Source organism: Tamandua tetradactyla, chromosome 5 (assembly GCF_023851605.1).
Source record: "Tamandua tetradactyla isolate mTamTet1 chromosome 5, mTamTet1.pri, whole genome shotgun sequence".
Lineage (NCBI taxonomy): Eukaryota > Metazoa > Chordata > Mammalia > Pilosa > Myrmecophagidae > Tamandua > Tamandua tetradactyla.
This window is the reverse complement of record NC_135331.1, coordinates 103,032,643-103,059,429: the sequence shown is the minus strand read 5'-3', so window position 1 is coordinate 103,059,429 and position 26,787 is coordinate 103,032,643. Positions and strand designations below refer to the sequence as shown.

Sequence of the window (26,787 nt, the reverse complement as noted above, 5' to 3'; positions counted from 1 at the left end):
GTAAGTTCAGGATGGAGTGGGTTAATGGAAAATGTATTTTTTGTTTATAATGGAAGCTTTGAAATAAATTACAAAAAGGTATGTAGTAAAAAATAATGCACACAGACAGAGTATGCTAGTCATCTCAGTTTGCTAATTTTGATCCTGAAAAAAATTGAAAACATATTTGAGATGTTTTTTGCCCGTTTGGACATATGTATAGAACTCATTTTCATTTTCTTATTAGGATGATTATATATCAATGATTTTTATACTTATGAATAGGGCTTCCTGATTTCATCAGTTGTAAGTGATGGGGCATTTTTCAACAAAAATTATAAAGCTGAACAATCCAATTTTCTAGACATTTTTTGTCATTTATCCATGCCACTGAAGTTGCATGTCTTAGGCTTCTTGCTAGTATGATAGTAACTGGGAGTGGCATTGAAGTAAATGACTGAGAGGGTGGGTGGAGACTGTGATTTACAAAACATTTTTTTAGGTGTATAACATAGTAAAAGCTGGGGAAACTCTCTGAAAGGGTGTTTCAGCTAAAATATTGTATTCCTAACACAATTCATTATATGCTGTTGTTTTATATTAGAGATAACTGTACAAACATGTTAAAAATTTTCTTTAAAAGAATTTTGATTTGTTCAGAATGCATTGGGAAAACACAGATTGATTTTAATCCTTAATTATTGAAATGTCTGTAAGGTTTTCATAATAAACTTTTAGTGATAACCAGAAATTCCTTTTTTTTTTTTTACTTGGGCAGGCTGTGGGAATCGAACCTGGGTCTCCGGCATGGCAGCCGAGAACTCTGCCACTGAGCCACTGTTGCCCGCCCAAACAGAAATTCCTTTTGATGTTTTATTTTAAATGTAGATTTGTCATGCTTTACTGTGTGTGTAAACAGATTTCACGCTGAAAAGTTAAAAGAAAACAACTTTGATTAAACATGCACTTATTCATGCAAAAGGGAGAAAAGAAATTATTCACTTATTCTGTTCATAAAGAAGGTGTGCTGGGGTTCGATTCCTGGTGCCTGCCCATTGGAAAAAAAAGTGTGCTGGTTGATCGATATATTTAATTGCAAAGTATATTAAAAGGTGCGTTTTTTTCCATGCAATTTGTGTAATTTCCAAACATAGGATTCTTCTGTGCATAAAATAGCAGCAGAATTAGGAGACTTAAAAAAATTAAGTAGCTGTTATAGTATGGTGAGTAAATGATTTCCTTCTCTTAGAATCAGTTTTGTAGTTTTGCATCAGGGTCCTCTGATATTCTGACAACCCAGCTTTTTGCTGAATATTCTCTTAAAACTTTTTTTTTTTATTATGAATGCCTTGCTCCTCTGCCCACCCCTCATTGACCTTATATGACTTCGAGTAATTTTCAACATCTTTGTATCTTCTAACTGCTTATTCTCTTTTTGCAGGTTATCCTCCTGCACATAATTCTTTGGGTCAGAGTCATCATTGCTATTGCAAAAGAGTTCAGTAGATATTGTTAAGTGTGCCCTTTCCTTTCTGTCCTGTATGAGGCCTATCAAAGTTTGGCAGCAGAAAGATAGTGAAATCATATGCTTTAAAGTCTGTATATTTATTTTTCACATGTATTTTTCTTCTAAGTCGAAAATATATACTCTTTGGTGCCCAACTGTCACTTTGCATTAAAAATTTTAAAAAAAAGTATAACTGGTATGCATTTAATAACTGACAGTTTGTTTCATTAGAAATAGCTTACTACATGTGATTAAGAGAGACTGATTCATTAAAGTTCCTGTACAAATAAAGCTCTTGATTATAGATTTATACCATCAGAAATGAAAACCTCAGCTTTTTTACCCCCACTTTCTTTTAAAACCCTCAAACTTCATCCTTTTTGGGATATGTCAGTGCCTGCTATGTTTAAGTAAGTAGCAAATTTAAGGCTACTGTATAAATCAAGTACTTTAATGCCACAGAAGTGAAATATACCTTTGAACCTGAAGTCAATTGCAAAAAGTGAAGAAGTTAGTATCTTGCTTTCCCATTACCTTGTGCAAATAAAATTTGTTAGACTGGGTTGAACTTATTAAAATATCAAAACATTTAGAAAAAATAAACACTATGAACAGTTTTCAATGCTGCACATACCTTCATTGTTGCCTTTTGAATTATATGTTATTTTCTGAACTAATTGTAATATTTTAATAGAGAAGCTTTAGTTTCTCATTTCTTTGTTTTTATTTAATTTTTTTTTAGGATTGCTTTGCAGGCCTGTTTGCTGTTACTTGTAAAGAATAGAAGCAAAACTTGATGTTAGAATTTTATAAACTGTAGATGTGCTAATCTGGCTTAAAATGTTCTCACAGAGTATGAGGCTTTAGCAAAGAACTTTCATATATATCGTTTCCATTTAGTATGTGACAATTTGTTTTTTGAAATTTGACCTGTGTATAGCTGTTCAAGCTTATATAGCATTTACTGGCCCTTATAGTAATGATTTAAAGTTTTTTGTATTAGTAAATATTTATAGTTTCATTAATATTTTAAACTATGTTTGATTAGGAGAGATTAGTTCCATTTCCTTGTTTTTATGGGGTATATGTCTGTGTATATACTATTTGCATATGTGTGGGTGTGTGTATGGTAGCAGTTTGTGGTACTTTCTGTAAGTTGTTTGTTTGTTTGTTTTTTTAGTTTGTTTCATTTGAATTATGTAAGAACCCAAAGCAATACCAATTCCTTGATTGTTTGAACAATTTGGCTTGGTTTGTATTAGCAGCTACCTGTCTAAATGTGAGATAATGTGGACATTGAAAATAATAAACTCTTTCTCCTCTCTCTCTCTACCCCCCAGTCCCACCCCCTTCTCCTTCTCCTCCGTGTCTCTCCCTCTCTACCCCTCACTGTACTTCAGGTTTTTTGGTTTCGCTTTCTCTGTTTTGACATTTATAAAGTCTCAAAGTAGATTCTTAAAGTTTCCTTAGGGAATATTGATATTAATCCTCACTAATGAATACCTAGCAGGTTTGAATCTTGTAACATTTATCGCAAATCATTGTTATTTCTGATAAATTATACCTTGTTTGTTTGTATTGGCATCTGATCACAGAACTTTTCATTCTGTTAACTGTTTTTAATTGTTCCTTTAACCTCCTTTGATATTAATTTACTGTAACATTGTTTCACATGTCATTAACACTTTATGAGGTTACTTTTTGTCTTTGTCTCTTCTTTGACCTGCAGAATGATCCACACTTGTTTAATATAGCTATATAAATAATTCATGTTCCTTGTAATTATTAGAATCATTCATCTTCTAATGCTGTCATTTTTGTAAGAAGGAAAAAAAGGCGAGAACTTGCAAAAAATATGGGATACATACTCATATGACAGCTGAGGATGTGGCTAGGCCAAAGCAGGAAACTAGTACCCACAATGCAATGTTACATACACTACCACTTAATAAAATTTATATCAAATATGCTACTGACAAAACCAAAGAAAAATATCCCAACTATGCTAGTTAATGTACTAAATATATCTAGGGAAAAGTGAAACTAATCTTTTACAACCTTTGTACTTAGAGAATATAGTAAATGAAACTGTAGGCCATCATAGTATATTGGAGCCCGATTGTAACTTTGCCGCACGGTTTGTGCTCTGGGACTTAGCTGTAGGTGAAACTGTCTTATAATGAGAACCTTTTGAGATTCAGCTTTCATGGGAAATGGTACAAAAGTGTACTCCCTTTCTGTTTCAGTTGAACTGTTTCAGTATTAAGTAAGGCTAGAGAAGGTTGCTGTCTAACAGGAAAAATAAGTTAAAATCTGAATTATTCATTGTGGTTACTAAACTTTTTACATATCTATATATATTTTTTTACATTTTTTAAGTTGTCATTTATTGCCAGGCTTGTGATGGAGAGGGGGCTTGAATTGTCCACTGAGACATGTTTCTTTTCAAAGTAATCATTTTTCTTGCTCTTTGTGCTTTATGTTAACCTACCTATAGCTTACCCAGTCAGTCCATATGCTTTACGGTAGGGAGGTTCGTTTAAAACAAAAATGTGAACTTCTTTTATAATGTAGTTGCAAAAGATATTAAGGTATCTTCTAAAAAAAATTAGAGTTTTCATTTATGAATTTTAATTTATAAGATTTAACATGCTGTTAATTGTCCGACATCAGTAATTTTAATGAATTTAATACCTTAATTTAGAAGAATTTATAGTTTTCTGAGGTTATATAAATATATAAATTTGTATTTTATATAAATATCTAAAAATTTTATCAGCATCAGAATAGGAAAGACTGTTAGTTGTTACTTGTGAAAGATTCCTTCTGAGCATTTCAGTATAGGAATTGTCAATATCTTATTTCAGAACTGACTCAGTATATCATCTCATCATTTAAGCATGAATATTATTGTCTGCCTGTGTCTCTGTTAAGGATGATTTACTTAATTATTTGAAGTATTTTCTCCTTTAGTTAGAGACTGCTTATCACTAACAGCTGTAGCACTGTGGCTTTTCTCCATGGACTCATGGTGGTCTGTGGAACAACGTTCTTCAACTTTGACAGGTGAGACAGAGGCTCTCCAGTGCCACTGCTTTTGGATGAATCTAGCTGTGGTCAGAGAAAGTGCATCTTGCCAACATATATGGGTGAGACCACACACGGCCTTTAAAATAGTTATTGTAAGCTCATTTTTAGGAAATAGATGTCCTGATAGTTCTTTTATTTGCATGGTAGTTTCATTGCTGTATATAGATTTTTCACTGGTTTCAGTAAAGGCAATTGCAGTTTTAGGTCTCTATTTGTTAAACCCTGTGTATGTTTTATGCTACAGCATACTCTTGAGTTCAGCCATAATTAAAAATATGGAAATTATATTGAAAATTAAGCACTAGAATACTTATCTTTTTGTTTTTATAAATTTGACTGTATTCCCTTTGGAAATCTCAATTTCCTTGAGTTTAGCAGTGAAAAATTACTTCAACTTGAAGTTTAAGACTTAAAGAAGTTAGGAGAGAATGTTACAAATATTCATATACTTTAATTGCATTAATATTAAGAAAAAAATTGACTTGTCATTTAAAAAGTATATAGTTTTATAATATTAGTGTATAAACTGTTGTTCAAAATGTAAGTTTTATGCTTTAGAAATTCTTGCAAGCATGGAAACAGATTGCTTTAGAAGTCAGTTTCTTAATACATGGGTGTAATATGGAAGTTATTTAATCTTTTTATGGGATGGTTAAAACTGTCTTCAACTTAGAGAATTGTTAAATTGATTATACATTTTTGTAAAAAGTATTTTTAGTCTTTAAAAGTGACTTTTTCAGCAGCTAGTAAAGAACACTCTCTAGAATTTAACAGTGTTAATTATGTTTCTTTTTATAAAACGATATACTTGGATAATTTTCAAGGTTCTGATTAATCTTTTGGTGATAATATTAAATTGCTTCTTGAGCCCTGACAGGAGATAGTCACAAGACTTTTCACTTGATGGTAACTGAGTATTGCGTAGGTATATATTTGTAATAAATTGTAACCAATTTAGATAAGATTGTGGTTTCATTGTAGATGTTTCATAGTGAAAACCAAATCTATATAAATAACTGGAACTCCATTTTCCCCTTCAGTGGTATCACAATACTTTTTATCCCTGAATTGATCTGACTGGAAAGTAATAGGGATATTGTGTTCCTACAGCTTTTCCAGAGAACAAATTTATGAAATTTATTTTTCCAGAGACCAAGTTAGATACAAATAGATTGTTCATTAAGAAAAATTTGATATTTGCATTTCAGAAATTGGATATGTAAGCCAGCTTTGTTTAGGTGCTACATTGAAAAAAAAAAGCTGCCAATGTCATATTTAAGATATTTGAAGAAACTTGAATATGGACTGGATATTGATGACATTATGAACTTGCTATCAAATTATTTGGATGTTATAATGGTTATGTAGGAAAATATCTTTATTCTTAAAGAATATGCATGAGGATTGAAGTGTCATGAAATCAGTAACATACTTTGAAATGTTTCAACAAAAAAATAAAAAATATTGGTGAATCTAGGTGAAGAATATACAAGTGTTCATTTTGCTATTCTTTCAACTTAAACAATGAATACTGAAATGTGTAGCATTTTTGTAGATAAAGAAGTGTAGGAACTTGATTTTAAATAAATGGGAAAAGTTTGTTCCATGCATAAATAATAATGATTTTAAAAATGATTAGATATGAATAACCTGGCCTTTACTTACCTACCAGTTTTAGATTTTCAGTAAAAGCTTTATTTTTTTGCATTTTGTATTCACATTCACTGTAAAACATAATTAATTCTCACAAATTTATGTATGGCAAATTAAATTGGAGATGGTAAAATATTTTTGTAAATACTAAATTTAGTATTTTTACATTTTTAAATTTCAATGTGTGATATAAGAACAGGCTAGACTCATAAGTTAGAGATTTTTAAAGGATCAATATAATCATTTGTTTTAATGTATCATGTATTTATTCTTTGCTGAGTGCTTCTGAAATATAGAAAAGTACCTTTAAAAGTAATTCACTTAAATAATACTTCTAACTTTATACTACTAAATTGTACTCTTTCTGCAAGTATTTAATGAGTAGTAGCCAGCATCTTGCTATGCAAATCATTAATTCTGAATTTATATTATACTAGATAATAACTTATCAGGAATCAATACATTTTTTTCTGTAAAGTGCTGGATAGTAAATATTTCTGACTTTTAGGGACTGCCATAGGAACTCTTTCACAACTGCTCAATTCTACTATTGTAGTCTGAAAGCAGCCATAGACAGTGAGTAAATGAATGGGTGGTGTGGCTGTGTTCCAGCCAGCTTTATTTACAAAAACAAGCAACTGGCCAGTTGTAGTCTGTCTACTCCTGCTTTCTATACTGTACATATATAGAATGTTTTGGGCCAGTGGATATGCTCTATTATAGAACAGGTAAAAATGCTTTGTAGAAATGATCAAATTCCTTATTTACATTTTATAATGGAATTGTTTAAAGTATCTACAAAAGTTGGAATTTTTTTTTAATAGTTTAATGTTATTATGGAAGAATCTACCTTTGGCTTTTCTGTTGAATTGAATAGTAAAAATTTGTCATGATTCATGTAGTTATTGCATTGTATATGGTTTTACAAGCCACCCCCAAATTCTCTTAAGAGTAAGGTAGATCAGCAGTAAGAATGCTTGCCTGCCAAGCCCGAGGACCCGGGTTTGATTCCCGGTGCCTGCCCATTAAAAAAAAAGAGTAAGGTAGGGATCCAAATACATAATCTTTATTATAGTCTATCCTCAAATCTTCATAAATCTTAATATTCAATTTAGTGTAACTTATTACTAATAAGAAAGATGCTAAGATCCCTATATCTGTCATTCACAGAAATGTTTCATCTTTCAGAATTCACTGGCTTTAATGCTTCAGTATAACAAACACATTTAACAGAAATTTTAAGTTATTGTGATTTGATTTCCCTCTTTTCATCCGTATTTGAATTTCATTCTGTGTGAAAAAGGAATTAATTATTTTTGTTTTTAATATCTAGAAACAATCATTGCATTTACCATTGGACATAATATTTCAAGTAAAGTTTTCTGAGGATACACCTATATTTTGTAGACTTTGAATATTACTTTGGTGGTGATGGTGATACCATTGATCAGGAAAAGTAGCCAGTCTTATGTATTTTTATTCATAAAGCATAAGAGAATTCATGCTGATCTGAAATTTCAGAACATTGGTACATCATTATTTAAGATTTTATTTAGATGATATATATATATAAATAGATTTAAGCAAAAACTTACAATTCTTACTATTGTATATTTTATTTTAGCTATGATCTTTTAAAAAGCAATTCTAACTATTAGAAATAGAGTTAAAGATCAGGCAATTGAAAAATAATTATTTTATAAATTACATCTGGGTTAGTCATGAATGAGAACTCTTCCTGCCTTTTTCCTTCTTCCCTATAAACTCTTGTCAGTGGCTATTTCCCTCAGGTGTGATAAAAGTTTTAACGTGACTGCTTTCACACTCTCTCCCATATTTGATTATAAAACACACACATAAATCATTGTTAAGTAGTAAGAGGATAACCACTCTGGGAGAGGAATATAGGAAAAAGCTATACACAGAAACTCAAAAAATATCATTCAGGGTCTTTTATGAGGGCAGATTACCCTGTTTACCTTAATAGATTTTAGATGATATCACTATGTTGTAACAATTTAATAAACTCATTGACAGGAGGAATATTTTATTAAAAAGATTTGGCATTTAAAGTTATAATATTCACTTAGTAGAGTAATTAACTTCTGAGGGATAAAACCTTTCCTAATGATAAAGGTTTAAATATAGTTTTATTTGAAATATTTTGCTATGTCTTGGTACTATTTTTTTTTTGAAAAATTGACAATACTACAGATTTCTGAAGGAAATTATGTATTATTCAGTATAATTGATATATATTTCAGTATTTGTAGGTACTAATTTATTGCTTGGAATCTTTATAGAGTCTGTTACTAAAGTGTCAGAAAGAACCTTTTTATAGCAATTTTATATATAGCCGTGTCTTGCATTTCGAGCTCAAAAGGTCATTATCATTCATTCATTTATTTGTGTCCTAAGCATTTATTGAACACCTACTGCATGCTAGGCTTTGTGTTATTGTTGGGACTACAGAGTTGATTAAGGCCTAGTTCATAGGTCAAATGAATCCATATTGAAGGCACTATTTGGAGCACACAAATAAAATGAATATAATACTGTATAGTAAATACTGTGACAGAAGTATGAACATGATATTAGGGAAGAGTAGAAAAGGGTAGTTTAAATCAGACTCAGGATTCAGTGACAGTTACTCAGAATTGGTATAACTTAGCTTAAATTGAAGGATTAGAGGAAGGGCAACAGGAGGGAGTTACAGAGAAGGAATGGTATGTCCAGAGAGACACAGAACAGCATGTAGCAGTTTGAGAATTACAGTCAGTTTGAAGGTGGTATGGAAAAAAATTGAGTGGGAAGGGGCTGGAGAAGAATTTGGAGAGGTAGGTAGGCTCTAATAATAGAGAATATCCCTTTTTTGTGAAAACTAATAGAGAGATCAAACTTTGTCTTGAAAACTAAGGGGAACTCTTACTGGATTTCAAGAAGGTGACCTGCTGTATGCTTTATCATGATCTGTCTCATAACAGTGTAGAGGATGTATTGGAGGGATCCAGGGGGCTTTTTTTTTAAGTCATGAAATATTTCTAAGGACAAATGACATTGTGGAGAAATTATGAATTGCAATAGAATTGTTGAAAGTTACAACCATGATTATCACAGTTGATGGATATTTGGGGCCAATTCTTTAGTTCTGCATAAGGACACAGGTGCAAAAAAGAAAATTGTTCAGTATCATACAACAAATGAAAGGCTAAGGTCAGTCCAGACCAGGTCTTCTCATGCTCAGGCTGTACAAACCAGATTATGCTGTCTCTAAATTAGATGTTCCCGGGGAAGTTTCATCTTCAGTTAAGTCTTATTTTAAACTTGAATGCAGAAGGCTTTCCTAGTGAAAAGTACTTAAGGCTTAAATGAGCTAAAATGGTAGAAAGAAATGGAATTTAGAAAATCATTCATGGAAGTTCCAGTTTGTATGGCATGCAGTTCTATTTATAAACAAACTAGTTGACAACACTTTGTTGGACATTATTAGAACAGATAATTTAGGTAAATGAATTTGCCTAGGTAATTGAAGTAAATGAATTTTTCAAAAAGTGGATTTTTGGAAAATCTTTGGTTCAAAATGTGATAAATCATATACATTTTCTGCCTGGAAGGGCACTGATAAGTCATAAAGTGCAGTAGATAGTGGAAATAAATAAATACTCCCATTATTTTGCAGCTAATATGAAAAGACCACGATAATCTTTGTTTTTTAGAGTTATTTGTAAATATAGATGGAAACATGAAATGAGGTGTTATGTTCCAGTAATGTGAAAACTCTTGGTTTATATTTATAGCTAAAACCTATGTTTTTTTTTTAATAAAACAGATAATCTACTATTTTTGATTTTGAAATTTTTAAGAACCATGGTTATCACATTATTTTTCAGACTTTTTATGCTTCAAGAAAAATACTTCTTTGAGTTTTCTCTAAGAAGCAGACAAACACAGAAACATGAAGAAAAAGCCTATCATCCCTTGCCCTCACAGCCCCCCCATCTACCACCGATTCCTTTTGAAATGTATGGGTTCAGAGTTTAAAGAAGATCAAGACAATGTATTTAATAAAAATGGGAATAAGTGTGCCTTGTTCTTGGTTATGTGTCTGTATTCACTAAAAATAAATATCTGAGCCTGTTGGTTTCTTCTGCTATGTATGTTCTTTTGAAGCACAAATGGGTTTTAATCCTAAATCCAATATAGACTGGTGATAACTTTGTACCTTTCGTTGCTTTAAAAAAAAAAAGAAAACTAGTTGAAATGACATTGTTCGTGCATTTTAAAAAATGTTTTGGACATTCTTACCTATTAAAATGATTTTATAAATGGAATTAAATACTGAAAAAGGAAGCCATTCTTTTCACTCTGTAGAGTGTTATTTCTTTTATTTTCTCACCCCATATTCCTAATTACCTTCTACCTCGTAAGCCTTTCTTGTTAGATTTTTTTTTCACTCTTTGATGTCTGTTTGCAAGACTTTGAAATCATGTTGGCTAATAGTCTGTTTATGTTTGAGAAAAAACGATACTAGCCTTTTAGATCACTGAAGTACTTGCAATAGGAAGAAGTATCATTAGTGCCAAACAACGAAATTATGGAAACACTTACTATATATTTAGTTTTTTTTTTTAATTCACTTACATTGAAAACTGTCTCTTTTTGAGCATAATGACTGAATAATTATTGAGGTAATTTATCTTTTCTTTTAACTATTTAAAATAAATAAAATTTCCCACTATGTCAAATTGTTTTTAAAAGTTTTTAATTTAAAAGTCTTTAATTTGGATGGGTAGGTAGAGAGAAGTCACTTTTATCTGTAACATTTTCCTTTAGGAAACAGTTTTCAATGTCTTTTAATCTATACTGAGTGAAAAGTAATGATCAGATACTAGTATTAATACATTTAAACAGATAAAAAGGCATTATTTTTCCATTTACAAAATATCCACTTAATGAGTGACTAATCTTCCATTGATCCTAATCTATTATGCACTGGTAGTCAGTTCCTATCTACCAAGATAATTAGGTAGCCTTTCTACAAGATATAATCAATCCACTTGAATAAAAGACACTCATAAAATATAGCTAAATTTTTGTTTTTATTTGTAGTCCCTTTTTATTTATATTAAAACAAAGTAGAGTTTAATTCAGCATTATTGACTTCCTCCTCAGTGTCAGATACCAGTAATAGTGGTAAGGGGACTAGGGAGTCTGGAGTAATACTGGATATCCAGAATTGCCATTAGGTTGCTGAAAGGTCATATGAATTGATCGTCTCGTAATTTTGATTAACTTGTTAGGAGAATAAAAAGTGTTTTTGAGAACTCTTTATTCTACTTGGTGATACCATTGGTATAGGAGGGAGCTTTACAGTCTGAAAGGTGGAATTAAATACTCTATCACTTAATCACCATGGTTTAGGGTAAGCCACATAGCCTCCAAGAAGCCATCATAAGCTTTTCAAAAGGGTAATTATGTATCTTGAGTTATTATTGTGAGACTAAAATGATATAATGTTCAGTTTTCTGTAGTGTAATGCTTAGCTCATAATAGATGGGACATTCATGCATTATCTCAGATAATTATCACATGTGAGGGTGGTTCTGTATTTTGTCTCCATTTTGCAAATGAGGAAGCAGAAGTCCAGAGAAGTATTATATGAATTGACTAAGTTCACACAGCTAGTAAGTAGTGGATTCAAGATTTGAACCCAGATCTGTCTGTTCATCCCTGCTAACTAGAATTCTGTGTAATAGAATTGTGTCTTAGGTGAGGGTTTTAAACTAGAAAGGGCAAATCAAGTATAATCAGAGTTATCCTAGAAAATCCCTTTAATTTGTCACTAGATACGATATAATACTGTCTGTTAGGCTTAATGTAGCCAGAGTTTCCTTCAATATTGCATCAGATTACTCCTCTTTATCTTCGAGATAAACTAGTTAGTTTGTGTTCAAAGGCCTTGTTGGGCAAAAATTATGTAAAATATCTTTAAATACTACATATTACTGAGTAAAAGTAAATGCTCCAAGTAGAAGACCCATAAGAAAGATTGACTGAAAAAGGATACCATGTCTCCCATCTCATACTTAGTCATGGGCTTATTCTCATTGAGCGGAATGGAGAGCACTGACATACAGTGCCAGTTCTCATCATTGGACATATATTGAACTTTGAGTTCATTATTGGTATTTTTGTGTGTCATTTTTTCTTGTTAACTTACAGGGGGACAAGGATTGTTTCTCTCTTTCTGTCTCTTTGTCTCTGTCTTTCTCTGTCTCTTTCTGTCTCTTTCTCTCTTTGTTGGTTTACAGAAAAATCATGCAGAAAGTACAGAGTTCCTGTGTAACTATCCCCAACTACCAGTTTTCCCTTACTGACACTTCGCATTAGTGTAGTAACTTGTTACAATTGATGAAGCTGTATTATCATAACTATACTATTAACTAGAGTCTATTGTTTACATTAGGGTTCACTCTGTTGTATAGTTCTATTGGTTTTAAAAATTTTTATTCTAATAATATATGTTCAATGTAAAACTTAACCCTTTTAACCACACTCATATATTTCATTGCTGTTAATTAGATTCACTATGTTGTGCTACCATGACTACTATCCATTACCAAAACTTTTCTAAAACCCCCAAACAGAAACACTGTACTAATTAATCATTACCTCCATATTCCCTACCCTACCCCGGTCCCTTTATTCCAGTGTCTGACTCAATGAATGTGCTTACTATGTGATTTAATGTATGTCACCGTATCATGAATACAGCATGTATTTAGAGACTGTGTCCTTTAGTATTGGTTGATTGTGTCACAACAAAGTGCTGTTCAGTTGAGAATAAGGATAGAAGTGGAAATATAGATTGATGAACACAGGCTAGATAAACATTGTGCTCTTTCTAATGATTTGTTTCAATCAAGGGGTGGATTTGAAGAGTCTCTTAGAGTATCTTGTAGCTTCATTATTAAAAGGAATCTGTGAACCCATAAAAAATACAGAACATTGAAAATAGACTGAAAAATATCTTGCCAAATATGTATAATAATCTCTATTATATTTAAATATTGTTATTAATAAATTGCAAATATATTTTAAAGTGTTAACTGAATTTCTAGTAGTTTTGTCATTTATATTCTTTATTAACATCGCATAACTATTATATTTGAATATGTGAATTTTTTATATTAAAAAAGCAGTCTTATTTTGGTAATGGATGGTGGTGATGGTAGCACACCATTATAAAAGTAATTATTGGTACTGAATTGTTTTCTTAAAAATGGCTAAAATGGCAAGTAAACCAAATTAAAAAAGATAATCTGACTTAAAATGCTAGAAATCACTGTTACTCAGTTGACAAGCTCCATATTCTTCAGTCTCTTCTTAATAAATATTGTTACCTTCAGTTGTCCGTGATAATCTCTGAAAGGTATATAGATTGCAGCCCTTTTTGGTTGCTGGCTAAATTGTGATTTATACTTTTAAGTTTACCTGGAATAGGTGTGACATTGTGAAAGTTGAGGACCCAGAGTTAGATCTACCATATACAGGAGATAGGCTTAGTAGCAACAGGATTTTCTTTAGAAAATGTTAGGTAACTTCCAGTAGGAAATGGGTGCTTGAGGACCCATAATTTCATGCAATAAAAGTGTTGCTATAATAGTCATGTTAAACCGGAATTGTTGTGTGTGTGTCTATGTGTGTGTGTGCACGTGTGCTGTTTGGCAGGGGCATGGCACATTTCATTGTTTTTCTGTGAGTATCCTGTTATTGCAGCACCATTTGTTGAATTTTTGGTTGTTTTTGTCTTTTGTTTGTTTGAAGTGCATGGACCGGGAATTGAACCTGGGTCTCCTGCATAGCAGGTGACAATTCCACTACTAAACTACCCTTGCACCCCAACATGGAATTTTTTTTTAAACTTTTTATTTTGAAATACTTTCAAACTTAAAAAACAGTTATAGCAAAATAAAACAAAACCATACATAGTGCTTCATCATAGCTTTATCCCCTCAGATACCCAGATCCACCAATTTTAATATTGTTCACATTCGCTGCCTTGCTCTATTCCCCCCCGTCCCTCCATCTATCTGTGTCTCTGTCAGTCCATTTTACGAACACTTATGTGTAGCCTGTGTACATCATGCTCATTACTGTCATGTATGTTTCCTGAGAACAAGGAAATTCAGTTATGTACAGCCCTAGAAAAGATTAAATTTTAGGGGAACAGTATTCAGCAGGTTTAAACATGAATAATATATTTTTCTAGTCTACCTTTAAAAAAGTTATATATAGAAGTAGCTAAGTTTGGTAATTTACCACAAGTATTTACTAGTAAATCAGTTGATGTTGGGAAGGTGAAGCCTAGTTTTGGAAATACGAGTAAAATTGTTTCAAATTTATTAATGTTGATGTACTCTTTGGTCAAAATTGTTTAAGGATCTTCAAAACTAAAGCTTAATCTTATGTAAATTGTTTAATTTGAAGTGAGTTTTGTCAGCTAATTAGCTGCTGGTCCTTTAGAAAACACATAATGTAGATATGGTTACTTTGCAGTTCAAATATCCTATTCCCTTTTATTTTGTTTAGCAGTTTTAATTGTTACTTAGTTTTTATGGACATGGGAAGTTGTGAATGACAATTACATAACCATTTTAGGAGGTTTAAATATCTTTAGGAAAGTTGATAAGGTGTAAAATAAATTAGCCTGTAACTTTAATCCCCTCCTGTTGCCACCCTGCATGAAATCCCTAGGACCTCCTCAGTTGGTCTCTCGTCATCCGTTCTGGGCCCTTTATAACCTGTTGATGTTTTAAGGACACTAGTAAATAATATTCCTTCTTTTTCCTGTATTCAGCATCAATCGAAAATACATGGGAGAGAGGTTAATGGTGATCAAAATATCAGCTTTTTTTTTTTTTTTTTTACTGATAGACTCATTTGAGAATGCAGGTCTTTTATGTGTAGCCAACAAATTTTGCTGCTTATATTCTTGGCTTCACTCTTTTTAGTTCTTGAGAACTATTTTTGATTTGAAGAAAAAATTGACTATAAACGAACTTGTCTACCTTTCTATCTTATGAGAGTTTGAGGTTGAGAGAGAAGAATGAATTAAGAATTTTCAGTTCTTAGCCTCTTGATAAAATGGTACCATCCAATCCAGAAACTGAAGTCACCTACTAATCAGGGAATTAAATTTGTGTGAATTAAGGGTGGGCCAGGAGGCTTATTGTGCTACCTAAAAGGTCTTTTCAGATGCTAGATTCCACTGTTTGGAGCTCTGGTACCCCTTCACCTAGTGTGTTCCTCATCCTTCAGATGTCACTTTCTCTAGGATAGGGTAGATAGAGCAAAGCAACTTGTGGAGTTTGTCAGTGGTTCATTTAGATAGTTCAAGAAATCGAGCAAGAAATATAGCCTCCCTAGTGCTTCTGTATATTTCATCAATAAGGTAGTATAAACCTATGGTTCTTAAGATGCTACTAAAAAAATGAATGTAATTTTAGAACATATTCCCTCTCTCTTTTTAAATTGTAAACTATAGTAGCATAGATGAGATATCTTTAGAGATGTATTTGAATAGCTCCATCAACCCTGATACAAGGTTGCAATCATTGTTCTATCTGTATTCTGGTATGAGTCATATCCAGGGAAATAAGGTAGTTTGTTTTCTAGCTTTACCTGTCCTGTCTCTATAGTATCTAACTCTTCTTATTTACAGGGCCAAGGGTAGTCTGTGTGGCACCTTTTTGTGAATTACGAAAAAGTGCTCTTCTGGGCAAATTAATTAGAAAAAGATACCCTCTCTGAGCCAAAGACCCTTGGCTGTAGAGACTGGTAAGAAGATGGGACCTTTGTGTTTTTTTTTTTTTTTTTTTCTTTTTGCATGGGCAGGCACCGGGAATTAAACCCATTGCAGATGAGAATTCTGCCACTGAGCCACAGTCTTACTACCCTGTATTTTTTTTTTTAATTTTTATTATGAAATATAACATATATACAAAGTGGTAATTTATATTATTTTATTTTTATTTTATTACAATGCAATAATTTTAAAAGTACATTGTAACAAGTGGTTATAGAACAGATTTCAGAGTTTGGTATGGGTTACAGTTCCACGATTTCAGGTTTTTCCTTCTAGCTGCTCCATGACACTGGAGACTAAAAGAAATATCAATGTAGTGATGCAGTAGTCATGCTCATTAGTTTGAATCCTATCTTCTCTGTCATAACTCCTCCTTTTCCTCTGATCCTTCTCCCAATCTTTAGAGGTTTTTGGCCTAAGCCCATTCTAAGTTTTTCATGTTGGAAAGGGATTTTGATAATATGTGATAGGGGATGGAACTAGTTGATTTTCTTGGAGAGGCTGGCCCCTCTGAGTTTTAGGATTTATCTGGCCTTAGGAACTCATCTGGAGGTTGAAGGTTTCTGGAAAGTAATCTTAGTTTTGAAACTTCTGTAGAATCTCTGATAGAACCTCAGGTGTTCTTTAGAGTTAACAGGAATGGTGTTGGTTGGGGTTTGGCAATTAGCACTACCTAGCTGAAGCTTGCAAAAGGATAGCCTCACTCCATCTGAACTCTCTCAGCCACTGATACCTTATTCTGTTACATTTCCTTGTTTTAAAAAAAATTTTTTTTATTGTATAATATCACATATATACAATACAAAGAAAGAAAAAGGCAGTAATTTTCAAAGCACACTTCAACAGGTAGTTACAGAAAAGATTCCAAAGTTTGTCCATGGACTACCATTCCGTCATCGCAGATTTTTCCTTTTAGCTGCTCCAATACACTGGAGGCCAGAAAGAATAGTATAGTGATTCAGCAGCCATACTTGTTTGTTAAATCGCATTTTCTCTGTTATGCCTCCCTCTTCTCCTTTAATCCTTCTTCTTATCTATAGGAATCTTTGGGCAATGCCTGTTCTGACTTTTTCATGTTCAGAGCAGATATCCACACTAAAGGATAGGGAGATGTAATTAATTGATAATCCTGGAGAGACTGGTCCCTCTGAGTTCCAGAATTTATCTGACCTAGGAATCCTCTGGGAATTATAGTTTCCAGGAAGGCAAACCTACTGTATGAAACCTTTATAGAGTCTCAGTTCAAGCCCTAGGCATTCTTAAGAGTCAATTGAAGTGATGTTGATTGGGGTTTATCAAACCATGGCAATTAGCACTATCTAACTGAAGTTTGCGTAAGAGCAGCCTCCAAAACAGCCTGTTGACTCCATTTGATCTCCTTTGGCCACTGATACCTTATTTTATTATACTTCTTTTCCCCATTTTGATTAGGAAGACATTGTCAATCCCAGGGTGCCAGATCCAGATTCATCCATGGGACAGGGAGATTATCACCCCTGAATGGCTTGCACCAGGCTGGGGAGGGCAACGATTTTCCTTGCAGAGTTGGGTTTAGAGAGAGGCCACATGTGAGGAACAGAGAGGCTTCCTGGAAGTAGCTATTAGGCCTTGCTATAGGTAGTCTCACCTTCTTTTCTACGGAAATAAGTTCCATAAGGGCAGGCCCCAAAATCGGGACCTTTGAATTTTGACACAAGAAAAGGTGTCCTTTTTTTCCAGTGCGCTTTGCCTCTCACCATAATGCAGAGTTAGGTAATTCAACCCTATCTATCTTCTAAGCCAAGTGCCTTTGTGTAGTATGCATATCCTATAACCATGCTTGGTAACCCTGTTCATTTATGTATTTCCTATGTTCTGTTCTTTGGAACCATTTAATTTTTTATTTCATTTTTTCATTAATTCATTACCCTGATTGATTATTCTGATTAAGTATAGTTAAGTATAATAAATTAGTTTGTGGTAGACACACTTAGAGTGTATTAAGTGATAAATGGATGAGCAAAGCAATGTCATAAAGTTGACAGAGGAAGGGTACCCAACAACCTGATGGGTTAAAAGTTGGGCCAGATGTGATAATTAAGCAGAATCTTAAGGAAGGTGGTAATAATTATTCAAAGTTTACCTTAGGTGGCTCAGACTCTTCTTAAGCTTTAAGTATATTCACTCAAAAATATAGCAACCCCGTGAGATGGCCAGCATTATTATCCACAGTTTACAGATAAGGATACTATGGCATAGAGAAATATGAAATTTGCCAAGCTGATGTAGGGTTTAGTTCAGTTTGGAGTGAAAATTCAAATTCAGGCAGTTTGGCTCCTAAATCTGTGTTCTAAACCACATTTCTCCACTGTATCTCAAGACTTCTGGGGGCCATATTTGTGGATATGGGAGAGAATTGTGGGAGAACTGGTGTAGTTGTTACACCAGAAAAGACAAGATTAGAAATTCCAAAGAGATGGAACATCACATGCAATACTTCAGGTACCTGAGAGACCATGATTGTTCTGAGAGAACCATAGGTTGTTCCCTTGACTTGGCTAGGTGGCCATTATATGTAGACACTTGGTGGGTGAAGAGGCTGGGTATTAAATGGGTTTAGATAATCAAAGACCTTGTATACCATGCTTGCATCATCTTGAAGTCTTCAGTGTTTTGAGGGCAATAATCTATGTATCAGTTTTCCAGTATACATTTTTAAACTTTTTTTTGTATTGTAAAATATAATATATATAAAAAAGCAATAAATTTCCAAGTACATCTTAATAAGTAGTTATAGAACAGATTTTAAAGTTTGCTGTGGGTTACAGTTCCATGATTTTTCATTTTTTTTTCTAGTCACTCCAAGACACTGTAGACTGACAGAAATATCAATATAATAATTCAGCAATCAAACTCAATTGTTAAATCCTATCTTTGTTATACTCCTTCTCTTTAAATAACATATATACATAAAAACAATAAATTTCAAAGTACATAGCAACAATTAGTTATAGAACAGGTTTCAGAGTTTGGTATGGGTTACAATTCCACAACTTTAGTTTTTTTTATTTCTAGCTGCTCTAAGGTACTGGAGGCTAAAAGAGGTATCAGTATAATGATTCAGCACTCATACTAATTTGTTAAACCCTACCTTCTCTGTATTACTCCACCATCATCTTTGATCTTTCTCCCACTCTCTAGGGGTATTTGGGCGCTATGCCCATTCTAACTTTTTCATGTTGGAAGGGACTGTCAGTCATATGGGATAGGGGGATGGAACTAGTTGATGTTCTGAAACAGCTGGCCCCTCTGAATTTTGGGACTTACCTGGTCCAGGGACCCATCTGGAGGTTGTGTGTTTTGAAAAGTCATCCTAGTGCATGGAACTTTTGCATAGTGTACTTTTTTGTGTGTTTGTGCATAGTGTACTTTTAAGACATGAAAATTTATCCCCACATTTACCTTTATCAGCCTCTGTCCTAATGAATAAATGGGGGTGGACTAGGGAATATAGTAAAAGATGAGGTTACAGATATATTAGAGGCTCCATCATGTAGGACTTTGTAGGTCGTTGTAAGGACTTTGATTATATTCAGTAAAATGGGGAGTCATTGAAGTGTTTTAAGCAAAGGTGTGACATGACCCGACTTCTGTTTTAAAAGGATCATACGGTGTCACATTGAAAATTGACTGGAGGTTTGCAAACCTAAAGGAGAGAGACCGTTTAAGGAAGCAGTTGCAGTAACCTATGTGAGATATGGTTTGGTCCAAGATGGTAGCAGTAGAGGTGGTGAGACATGATTAGATTATGGATGTATTTAAAAGGTAGCATCTAGAGGGTTTGCTGAGGGATTGAATGTGGGAGTTGAGAAGAAGAGTCAAAGATGATCCTATGGGTCTTAAGGATAGGGATTGCTTTCAGCTGTAGGGAGTGCAAACGGAAAAGCCTGGATGGGAAGATTAGGAGCTGAGTTTTGGTTATATAAAATTTAAGCTCTCTATTAGACATCCAAGTTGAAATATCAAAAATAAATATTTCGATTTATTTGTTGGTTGAGTTTGGTGACAGTTCTGGGCTGGAGATAATGCCCCAATCACTCTGAAAGCTTTTATATATGTCCATGCACACGCATGCATAAACTCTATCTAAATGCTTTGCCTGTTTTTTTCATTGTGAACAGTTTATGTTGTCCATGCGTTTTAGTACTTAATGGTTACATGGTATTCTATTGTGCTGTTGTACTATAATTTGGCTTAATTGATCATATTTGATCAAGAGATAGTAGATGTTTAAGGTTATTTAAAAAATTTTTAATGCTGTAAGTGATAATAAACACTGAGTAACAGGACTCCAAGTGAATTTCAGTTGGGGTAGATTTTTCCACAGTACTTGGAATCTGTAAGTTTTAAATTACATGAATTATTTATTTATTTTTTGAGAAGGATCATTCAAATATATTTTATCAATTTTCTTCTGAAATAAGTCAATTATCAAGAAATGTTTCCTACTCTATTAATTAAATGATTTTCATACTGCTTGAAGAAAGAATAAGCATTTTTGGTGTTTGCTGTTTTATTCATGAATGATTTATAGTGCTCCAAAAATATGTGTGCTTGTTGTCCAAGAATTCCACAGTCAAGTGTTTTTTAACTGATTGTTCTGTCATTCTTTTTCACCATCTTTATTCAACAAGTCACAGACTTGTCATTGTACTCCTTTTCAATGTGTTATTACTCATAAATTGTAGTGCTTTGAAGAAATCATCCAGTACTTTTGAAATGACATTTAAACTGTGATCAACATTTAGTTGTTAGAAAAAGTTAACAGCTGTGACTTTGTAAGCTACTTGTAGCAACTTTGAAAGTTAGTTGGTTAGCTAGTTGTCATAATGAGGTTATTTTCCAAAGAAGGTGAAGTCATTTGCCATTTTGTTTTGGTCGTAGTGGGCTTTTTCTTTGACCAAATATTTCAAATTACATATTTCCACTCATTTATTTTCATAATTGCTAGCACTCTCATAGAATAAAATGATGGAACTCTTGAAAGGCAAATCATTTATACTTAAAATTCAGCATGTGAATTTTATTTTGTAACATAGTGAAACAAAGAGGTTTGTAGACTTGAATTATTATTAATTTATATTTCCTAATGGGAGTACTGAGTAGTATGTAGTTTTCTATGTGTAAATCTCTGCCCCACATAGTGTATAGAATTCTGCCAAGAATTGTGTTCTCATGACTCCTGTTAGGGTTATGATCTAATCAGAGCCATGTAATGCCTACTTGTTTGAATAACTGTTGTTTCTCCATAGATCATTCTTCTGTTCTTTCTGATCTCTGACCCTCCAGATTCAGTACTGATTGAAAGTTCATGGGTAGTAGAGATACGGAGTAACTATCCAACTCATTGCCATCTGTTTTCAGTGGCAGCCTGAATTCTCTTTTCCTCTGGATTGTATCTTGTTTAAACCTATATACTTATTTTATCCTTAGGATTCCAGACAAATTAGAAAAGCTAATGTTAGATACTTATTTCCTGCCTGATTTAGCCCTCCTTATTTTTGTAAAGGAAAAAGGATTAGTATAGGGCTACCTGATAATATAAAAATAATTGTGTAAATACAAAAAAAATGTTTCTATTAAGTATTAGTATTTATCTTAAAATAATAATTAATACAATTTAAGATCAGTGGGTTGAACTGGAGAGTCCTGAAATAGAGTCAGTTGCATCTAAGAATTTAATATAAGAATCACAAGACAAAAATGATCGTTGAATAATGTTACATTCGTTTAAAAAGTTTAATCTGAAAATAAAATTATAAGACAACTACAGAAAATAGAAATGTGTGATATATTTATATTTATAATAGAAATTAGAACTGTGTACAATATTTGGAGTATTATAATTAAAAACAATTTTCTGATGACAGTAGTTCCAATGTTCAAAGTAATAGGTAAACATCTAGTATTAGTTTTCTGTGCCACAATAATGCTGTATCACAGCTATAAAACTTCAGTAATACAACAATAGTGTTTCTTGCTCAAGTGTCTAAGATGATCATCTAGGCAATCTCGGATGGCCTCAGTTGGAATAACAGGGTGATTTGGTTTTACTCTATTTCTTTCATCATTCAACAGGTTATGTTCATATGATGATGGCAGTGGTGTAATAGAGTGCAAAAAAATACAATGCATTTTGATCCTATAGCTGGCACACTAGAACTTCCACTCTAACTTGTTGGCCAAAGTAAATCACAAGGTCAGCTAAGATTCAAGGTGTGGGAAGTAGACACTATTTCTTTAATGAGGAAAATTGCAATGTCACCTGGGAAGGGGCTTGGATATGGGGAAATGTAAAGAATTAGGGCTGTCATTGTGATCTACTTTATATCCTGGACAAACACAAATGAACAAATAATGTTGCAGGGTATAGCTTTTTTTCTTTTCATAGTATTTGATTATGTTATATATTTTTGTAACCAAAGTTTCTTTTTCTTTTTTAAACTCAAAGTATGACTTTTCTATTCCAGTGAATTGTTTCTGTATCATAATTATTGAAAGCTGTGTAATATTTTTGATGCTGATTTTTGAATGTTAAGGAATATTTGCATTTCTGGAATATTAATATTATATTGTTTATATGTCCACATAGTATCTTTTTTTTTCTTTTTTTTTTTTTTACATGGGCAGGCACTGGGAATCAAACCTGGGTCTCCAGCATGGCAGGCGAGAATTCTGCCACTGAACCACCCATCGCACCACCCTGCATAGTATTTTTTAAATGCAATTGTATTGATATATATTATATATTCATATATATAATCATTCGAATTTTACAGTGGTTCACAAGATGATCATATAACTGCATTTGTTATCAATAGATTTTTGAACATTTTCTTTACTCCAAAAAATAAAAATAAAAATGAAAAAGAACACCCAAAATATCCCATACCCCGACCCCCCCCCCCCCCCCCCCCCGTTTATTCTTTCATGGCCAGGCTCCAGGAATCGAACCCTTTTCTCCAGCATGACAGGTGAGAATTCTGCCACTGAGCCACCATCGCACCACCGTCCCACCCTGCTTTTTGTCTTTTTTTTTTCTTACTCATCTGCCCATTCACTAGATAAAGGGAGTGTCAGTCACAGGACTTTCACAGTCACACGGTCTCACCTTAAAAGCTCTATAGTTATTCGGTCGTCTTCAGTAGTCAAGACTATTGGATCACAGTTCAGCAGTTTCAGATATTTCCTTTAGATACTCCAATACACCAAAAACAGAAAGGTGATACTTCTGTACTACGGAAGAATAACCTACAGAATGACTTCTTGACTCTGTTTGAAATTTCTCAGACACTGAAATTTTATTTTGTTTTATTTCTCTTCTCCCTTTTGTTCAAGAAGTCTTTCTCACTCCTATGATGCCAGGGTCAGGCTCATCCCCTGGAGTTATGTCCCATGATGCCAGGGAGATTTACACCCCTGAAAGTCAGGTCCCACATAGGGGAAAAGGCAATGAGCTCACCTGTGGATTTGGCTTAGAGAGGCCACATCTGAGCAACAAAAGAGGTTCTCTGCAGGTGACTCTTAGGCATAATCTTAAGTAGTCTTAGCTTCTCCTTTGCAGGATAAGTTTCATAAAGGCAAGCCCCCAAATTGAGAGGATGGCCCATCAAATTGGCAATCCCCAATGATTGCAAGACTATCAGGTTTTCCTCAGGTGGGGAAATTTAATATTTTCACCTGTTTCCTCAGTCCTTCCAAGGGACTTTGCAAATACTTTTTAGTCTTCTACCCGGATTACTCTGGGATGTATCTGTACAAACTAACAAGATCTCACTCCCTATATAAGATTCCATGTAATTATGGTGTTTGAATAAGCTGACCACACAAGTTAGATCAGATAGTATGTTAACAAAAATATAAATTTTGTACCAAATAAACCTCTCTTCCTTTGGTCTCATGCAGTAGTTGAAGTTTTAAGTCAGTATCATCTCTGCATAGTATTTTGATGTGTGTTTATTCAAACACTATTTATTAAACTTTTAGACTATTTTATGTGTGTTTGTATTATGTATGAGTAAGCAGTGAAGCTATAAATATACCAGTAGCAGAATGTTTAAGTGCATTCTGAATATAAATTCTGTGACTGAAACTGCTGTACGGAAAAGCTATTATGGGGAGAAAAATAATATGCATACCTACTCATATATGTATTTCCTTGTATATACATAAAAAAAAATATCTGGAAGGACATACAGATACTGATGATATTGGTTACCCAGGTAAATTGGATAGCTGACAGATTACTCTAGGGGGGAGACTTTTCAGGCTGTATTCATTTTTGATTTTTTAAACCCACTGAATGTTGAGCCTTATGAATGTAGTTCTTATTAACCAGATTAGTGAGTTAAAACAATTTTAACTTTTTATTTCAAAATAAATTTAGCCTTTCTGAAAAGTTTCAAAATAGTATGGAGTGTTTATGTATACTCTTTACCCAGCTTACCCTAATGTTAACAGCCTAACTACAACATAATGATCAAGAACAGGCAATGACATTTTCTTTTTATGCAGCTAACTAAATTACAGACTTTATTAAAATTTCACCAGTTTTCCGCTTATGATCTTTTTCTGCTTCAGGAATCAATCCAGATCCCCATTTGCATTTAGAAGTTCTGTCTTCTTAATCTCTTATCTGTGACAATGCCTCCTTTGTCTTTCAGACTATCATACTTTTGATCAGTACTGTTCAGTTATTTTGTAGAATGTCTGTTAGGTAATTTTTAAATTTTTATAGCAAATTTTTGTTATAAAGAGCCTTTTAAATGTTAAAGGGTGTTAAAATGATAAAATTATATTTTCCTTTTTCTGAAAGTATCATTTAGTAAAATTTACATATAGAAAAGAGTATACATCATATGTGTAAAAGCTCAAGGAATTTTCGCAAACTGAACACACCCTTGAAACCAGGGTTCAAGGAACAGCTTTCTTCTCAAGAAACAAAAGATTGCCTTCACCTTAAAAGACTCACTTATGCTCCCTTCCAGTTACTAACCCCTCCACTTACCCACCTTACAATTCATTTCATGAAGTTAGATGTTACCCAGATACCAAAACCAGACCAAAGAGATCACAAAAAAAGAAAATTACAGGCATATCTCTTATGAATATAAGTGCAAAAATTCTAAACAAAATACTAACAGCCTGAATAAAAACATCATATAAAAAGGATTATTCACTAATACCAAGTGGGATTTACCACTTGGTTAAACATCCAAAAATCAACTAATGAAATGTACCGTATATTAGATTAAAGATCAAAACCCATATCGTAATCTCAGTGTCTCTTTGTCAAAGACAAAGCATTTGACAGAGTCACAGACTCTTTAATAATGAAACGCTTAACAAATCAGTAACAGACAGGAACTTCCTGAACCTTATAAAGGGTATATATAAAACCCCCAAGTCACATCATATGTAATGGTGAAAGACTGAAAACATTCCTCCTAGCAGGAATAACAAGGCAAGAATGTACACTCTTGCCATTTATGTTCAACATCGTACTGAAGTTCTCGCTAGGGCAGTTAGTGAAGAAAAAATCAACCCAGATTAGAAAGGAAGAAAGAAAACTTTATATTTTCAAATGACATGATTTAGCATGTTGGAAACCCTGAAGACTTCACAAAACCATTATTAGGGCTAATAAACAAGTTCAACAAAGTTGTAGGATGCTAGGTCAATATACAAAGATCAAGTGTATTTCTGTATACTTGGAATCATCAATCTGGAAATGAAATTCAGAATTCAGTTTCATTTATACTAAGATCAAGGAGAATAATATATTTATGAATAATCTGAACCAAAGAACTGTAAGACTTGTACACTAAACACTACAAAGCAGCATTGAAAGAAAACCTAAATAAATGGCAAGATAGCCGACATTCATTGATTGAAAGGCTTAATATTGTTAAGATGGTAATACTTGCCAACTTGATCTACAGATTGAATCCCTACCAAAATTCCACCCCCCCTTTTTTGTAGAAATGAACAGGCTAATCCTAAAATTGGAAAATGGAAGTGTAAGGTACTCATATTAGCCAAAATAAACATGGCAAAGAAGAGCAGGCTTGGAGGACTCATACAGAACTATTTAAAAGTTACTGTAAAGCTATAGTCATCAAGATACAGTGGTAATGGCATGAGGATAGACACTTACAGTGGAATAGAATTGAGTGTGCAGAAATAAACTGACATTTATGGTAAATTGTTTTGACAAGGGTGCTGAGATTTGGGGCTAAATATTAGTATTTCAGCAAATAAAAATAAAATCAATCCAGAAAAATAAAATCAACCCACATGCAAAAGAATGAAATTAGACCCTTACCTTACACTATATACAAAAATTACCTCCCTTATCTGACATCATCTACAAAAATAACCTCAAAATAGATCAAAGGCTTAACTTTAAGAGCTAGCTTTTTAAAAACTCTTAGAAAAAAACATAGGGAAAAATATTCATGACCTTAATTTGGCAATAGTTTTTTAAATAGGACCAAAAAGATAGATTGCAAAAGTTAAAAATGGATAAATAAGACTCTTTAAAGCACAGAGGACACCATGAAGATAGTGAAAAGGCAACCCACAGAATGGGACAGTATAGTTTCATTCATATTTGATAAGGGTTTTCATATCCAGACTAAAGAACTCCTAC

General features: G+C 33.1%; 1 protein-coding gene across 5 annotated transcripts in view; it reads left to right on the top strand.

Annotated features, from left to right (window-relative positions):
* Positions 1–26,787, top strand: part of SUPT3H (SPT3 homolog, SAGA and STAGA complex component) — a 654,143-nt gene that overhangs the window by 53,000 nt on the left and 574,356 nt on the right. The gene's annotated exons all lie outside the window — the stretch shown is intronic.